Here is a 6523-nt window from a genome sequence, read left to right on the forward strand (position 1 = left end):
GATATGTCCTCCAAGTCCATTTCATCCAGCCAACTTGTCTTCTTTACACCCTCTTCCGTTTTGCTCCCCGTGTTCATCGCCGTTTCTGGAATATTCGTTGTGCTCCCCGTGTTCATCGCCGTTTCTGGAATATTCGTTATGCTCCCCGTGTTCGTCGCCGTTTCTGGTATGTTCGTTGTGCTCCCCGTGTTCATCTCCGTCTCATATATAGTCGTCGTTGTGCTCCCCGTGTTCATACCCGTCTCAGTTATTGTCATTAAACTTAAAACCCTCTCCATTTCTTCACCCCCCGAGGTACTTGTTTGTGCTGTGCTTTCCCCTAAAACCTGTGAGTCCCCCGTGCTTCCCCCCAGTCCACTCCCCCCCTCCTCCTGAAAACTCCATCTTCTTATTTCCGAATCCATACTGCTCCCAATTTCGTTCATCTTCTGGTCTTCCTTCTTCTCCCTTCTTCCTTCCTCCGTCTCTCCTCCCTCCACCACGTCCTCTCCTCCATCTTCTTCTCCTTCTTGCGACAATACAACTGCTTCCTCGAATAGTACTTGACTCCCCTCTTCAGTCATAACTTCTCCACAGTTGCACTCCGCCAATCTCTTTCTGCATCTTCCACAAACATTCCTTTCCTTCTCTCCGACACATTCTCTCGCATAATGGCCTTGATTGCCGCACTTGAAACACTTGAATTCAGGGCAGTCTTTAACTATGTGCCCGGGTTGTATGCACAATCGACAAACTCTGACCTGTTTGTCATGAATAACCCTGAAGTATTCAGCTCCCTCCAGCGTCTCAATTTTTGTGGAATATGGCAATGATTTAACTTTTTCCGTAAATTTAACTTTGCAAAACCGTGTTCCGTCAACCACCTCCGTTCCAGGCCAAACTCTCCTCCTTATCTCCGAGACGGCCGTTACTCCCCAGCTACTCAGCTTGTCCAGTATTACTTTGTCTTCGATGTATACCGGAAGATTCATGAAAGACACCACCAATTCATTGACATTCACATCTCTCGCCAGAATCCTGGTGTCCCTTATCCGTAAACCATCCATTAGACGTTCTTTACCTTTTCCGTTTCTCATCGTAATTTCATATTTCTTATCTCCTTTCATTCGGCATCCCACCACCTCTCCACACGTCTCCTTAATTGCTCGTAGTAATTCCATCGTCGTCACCTTTTCTTCTCCCACCAACTCAATTGCCACCGTGTATTCTTTGCCATATTTCATTCCTTCTTTATTTTCGTTTTCCTTCCGTTGCGCATTTTCGTTGTCCTTGTCCATTCCGTTTGTCGTTGCCATGTTGTCCGTCATTGTAAATCAAAAATGAAAGCAAAAAAACCTCCCCCAAGCAGCAAAACTGCAGGGGGGGAAAACTAACCAAACGTAAAACTATTCAAATGAAAAAACAATAAATTATATTGCGAAATCCCAAAAAATAAACAAAAATAGCTCTCGAGCAAACACTCTCAAGCAAACACTCACAGCTCAATTACTCGCACCTGTCGTCACTTCTCCAATCAGGATTAGTGCCCCCAGGCTGGTATGGCCGTAAGCAGGAAACAATCTCTTGGTACAACATATCAATTAAAAGTGAGTCTGATAATATAAACAGACATTGCATTTTCACCAATTAGATAAGCACCTTGAACTTTGTGTCACTGAATAAGTAGAAGAAATTACAAACACTGTAGCCATCACCTTTTAGCACAGGTAGTTGGATAAAATACAAACAAACCTTGCTCACATTTCAAAGCGAGGGCACATATTTCAGCTATGTGGCAAAAAAACGGACAAAGGGTTTTAATTCCACCATGGAAAACACACGGCCATCAGACACCAGTCCAGTTCCACTCACCAGCTTTATTTCCTTTCATCATTTGAACAGGGCAAGGGAGCACAAAGCACACACAAGCTGCATTCAGTAACAATATTCTTATGTGTCTTATAAATACAAGGCAGATGCTAACTGACAACACAAGGAAATTTGATCCTATTAATCTACTACATTCAATGAAAAAGTGCATAGTTTTCCACCCCTATATGACAAATGTCACATTCTCTCTTAATATTACTGTTGATTTGATGTAGAACCACATTAGTAAAAATCCTATTATGTTTTATTTTAAAATCATTTTCTTCACATTCTATGGAATTCCATTTTACATTAACATTCTTCCATATTGATTTCACATCCAAATCTACAAAGACCTCCGACCACACTTTCTCCGAAGCAGGAACATTTATCTCTTTTAAAATACATTTACTATAGACTGTTTTAACTTTCAAGCCTGACAAATCATGTTTCACTCCATTATTTTCATAAAATAAATCCGGTAAACCCCTGGCTCTCTTAACCACCTCTGTATTTATTAAAACCACCCACTCCTCCGAAATACACCCCAAAATTCTCTTATACATATTTTCTACTGTAGTTTTGCTTATTTCATCATCTACCTCAATAACATTGTCATAAATAGCTTGTACCGGTAGAAACCCCAGAATGACCTCATATAAAATATCACCAATCTGTCTCATCCCAGCTCTCATAAAATATGTACAATACAACATTGCATTCTTATACTTGATCTTTGGATTGAAAAAGATTGGCTGATTTAAAATATTTTCAAAAATTGTACAGTCATAATAAATATTTGGTAAAAACTCCCCCCAAGCCTCAAACACTTCTCTATAAAACAAAGGTATATTACCTAACATTTCCGTTTTCATACACATCAATAAACCATTGTCCCCCATCCTCCCAACCTCCTGCAAATACTCATTAAAAAATCTTTTCCATCCATAATCTAAATCACCATATAAATATTTCCGTACCATTTTGACTCTAATTGCTGTTTTCCTCACATTTAAATCCACCAACTTCAAACCCCCCTCCTCATAACCTGCAATCAAAGTTTTAAAAGATATTTTCGCACCTTTCCCATCCCATAAAAAATGTATGACAATCTTATTCATTTCAGATAAAACCCATTCTGGCATATCTAAAACATTCATTACATGAATAAAAATTGACATTAACAATGAATTTACTACAATCACTTTCCCTTTTAATTTCAAAGCCCTCCCCCTCCACATATTTACCACCTTCCTAACTGTAACGCTTGATGTAGTGGGTGTGGAGTCAGGCGCAGGAAACAAGAGTGTTTGCTATCGGGCTTTAATAAATCCACCGTCAAAAAGAGTATACACCCAAGAACAACAACAGGGTGTAATCAAAAAACACAAGGATCCAAAAACATGTTCCACTTACACAAAACACAGTGAACGACAGAAATAAGCCCGCACACAGAACAGGTGGGGAAATGGGCTTAAATACCCAACTAATCAATAATAGAACACAGGTGAAACCAATAAAGACAAAACCAACAGAAAAGGGAAAAAGGGATCGGTGGCAGCTAGTAGGCCTGGTGACGACGACCGCCGAGCGCGACCCGAACAGGGAGAGGAGTCACCATCGGCAGGAGTCGTGACAGTACCCCCCACCGACGCGCGGCTCCCGCAGTGTGCCGACACCGGCCTCGGAGACGACCCGGAGGGCGAGGCGGAGGGTGATCCGGGCGGAGGCGATGGAAATCCCTCAACAGTGCTGGATCCAGTATGTCCCCCGCCGGCACCCAGCACCTCTCCTCCGGACCGTACCCCTCCCAGTCCACGAGGTACTGCAGGCCCCTCACCCGGCATCTTGAGTCCAGAATGGCACGTACTGTATATGCCGGGGACCCCTCGATGTCCAGAGAGGGTGGAGGGACCTCCGGCACCTCACTGTCTTGTAAGGGACCAGCTACCACCGGCCTGAGGAGAGACACATGAAACGAGGGGTTAATACGATAATACGAAGGGAGTTGTAATCGGTAACACACCTCGTTTATCCTCCTCAGGACTTTGAAGGGCCCTACACGCTGCGGACCCAGCTTCCGGCAGGGCAGGCGAAGGGGCAGGTTTTGGGTCGAGAGCCAGACCCTGTCCCCTGGTTGGAATACGGGGGCCTCACTGCGGTGGCGGTCAGCGCTCCTTTTCTGTCGTCCCCCTGCTTGTTTAAGGGCCTCCTGGACAGCCCTCCAGGTCTCCTTGGAGCGCTGCACACAATCCTCCACCGCAGGAGCCTCGGTCTGGCTCTGATGCCACGCTGCCAGGACCGGCTGGCAGCCTAACACACACTGAAATGGTGAAATGTTAGTGGAGGAGTGGCGGAGTGAGTCTTGGGCCAGTTCGGCCCAAGGTATGTACCTGGACCACTCCCCTGGCCGGTCCTGGCAGTACGACCGCAGAAACCTACCCACCTCCTGGTTCACTCTCTCCACCTGCCCATTGCTCTCAGGGTGATAACCGGAGGTCAAGCTGACCGAGACCCCCAGGCGCTCCATAAATGCCCTCCATACACGGGACGTGAACTGGGGACCCCGATCAGAAACGATGTCCTCCGGCACCCCGTAGTGCCGGAAGACATGGGTGAATAGAGCTTCCGCAGTCTGTAGGGCCGTAGGGAGACCGGGCAACGGGAGGAGACGGCAGGACTTAGAGAACTGATCCACAACTACCAGGACTGTGGTATTCCCCTGAGACGGGGGAAGATCGGTGAGAAAGTCCACCGACAGGTGAGACCACGGCCTCTGTGGAACGGGGAGGGGTTGTATCTTCCCTCTAGGAAGGTGCCTAGGCACCTTACTCTGGGCACACACCGAACAGGAAGAGACATAGAACCTCACGTCCTTAGCCAAGGTGGGCCACCAGTACTTCCCCCTAAGGCCTAGCACTGTCCTCGCCACCCCAGGATGACCCGACGAGGGTAACGTATGAGCCCATCTAATCAATTGATCACGGACACCAAGCGGAACGTACTTACGGCCTGCTGGACAGTTGGAAGGCGCAGGCTCCAACTGTAGCGCCCACTCGATGTCCGCGTCCACCTCCCATACCACCGGTGCGACCAGCTTAGAGGCTGGAAGGATGGGAGTAGGATCGATGGGCCGATCCTCAGTGTCATAAAGACGGGACAGCACGTCGGCCTTAGTGTTCATGGAACCTGGTCTATATGAAATAGTGAACTGGAACCGGGTGAAGAACATGGCCCACCGTGCCTGACGCGGGTTCAGTCTCCTAGCTGCCCGGATATACTCCAGGTTCCGGTGGTCAGTCCAGATGAGAAAAGGGTGTCTAGCCCCCTCAAGCCAGTGTCTCCACACGGTCAGAGCCCTGACCACAGCCAACAGCTCCCGGTTCCCCACATCATAGTTACGCTCCGCCGGACTGAGCTTCCTAGAAAATAAAGCACAGGGGCGGAGTTTCGGTGGCGTACCCGAGCACTGAGATAGCACAGCACCCACCCCAGCCTCGGACGCGTCCACCTCCACTATGAATGGTAAGGAAGGGTCCGGGTGCGCCAACACAGGCGCATCAGTGAACAGTGCCTTCAACTGGGTGAAAGCCCTGTCCGCCTCTGTCGACCATCGCAAACGCACCGGCCCCCCCTTCAGCAGTGAGGTAATGGGAGCCGCCACTTGGCCAAAACCCCACATAAACCTCCGGTAGTAATTGGCAAAACCCAAAAACCGCTGCACTTCCTTCACCGTGGCTGGAGTCGGCCAATTACGCACAGCCTTAATGCGGTCACACTCCATCACCACCCCCGAGGTGGAAATGCGATAACCCAGGAAGGAGACGGCTCATTTGGAGAACTCCCACTTCTCAGCCTTGACATATAGGTCATGCTCCAGCAATCTCCCAAGCACCCTGCGCACCAGGGACACATGCTCGGCGCGGGTGGCGGAGTAAATCAGGATGTCGTCGATATACACTATCACGCCCTGCCCATGCAGGTCCTTGAGAATCTCATCCACAAAGGATTGAAAGACGGCTGGAGCATTCTTCAACCCATATGGCATGACGAGGTACTCATAGTGGCCCGATGTGGTACTGAATGCGGTTTTCCACTCGTCTCCCTCCCGAATACGCACCAGATTATACACGCTCCTGAGATCCAGTTTCGTGAAAAAACGCACTCCGTGAAATGATTCCACCGCCGTAGCAATGAGAGGTAGTGTGTAACTGCACCCCACTGTGATGGAATTGAGACCTCTATAATCAATGCACGGACGCAGACCTCCCCCCTTTTTCTTCACGAAAAAGAAACTCGAGGAGACAGGTGAGATGGAGGGCCGAATGAACCCCTGTCTCAGAGATTCCGTAACATATGTCTCCATAGCCAACGTCTCCTCCTGGGACAATGGGTACACGTGACTCTTGGGAAGCGCAGCGTTTACCTGGAGGTTTATCACACAATCCCCCTGTTGATGGGGTGGTAATTTAGTCGCCTTCTTCTTACAGAAGGCGAGAGCCAAATCGGCATACTCAGGGGGAATGCGCACAGTGGAAACCTGGTCTGGACTCTCCACCGACGTGGCACCGATGGAAACTCCCAGACACCTACCTGAACACTCCTCTGACCACCCCTGGAGAACACCCTGTTTCCACAAAATCTTGGCATTGTGACTGGCCAGCCAAGGCACCCC

Source organism: Salmo salar, chromosome 14, assembly GCF_965601325.2.
Source record: "Salmo salar chromosome 14, fSalSal1, whole genome shotgun sequence".
Classification (NCBI taxonomy): domain Eukaryota; kingdom Metazoa; phylum Chordata; class Actinopteri; order Salmoniformes; family Salmonidae; genus Salmo; species Salmo salar.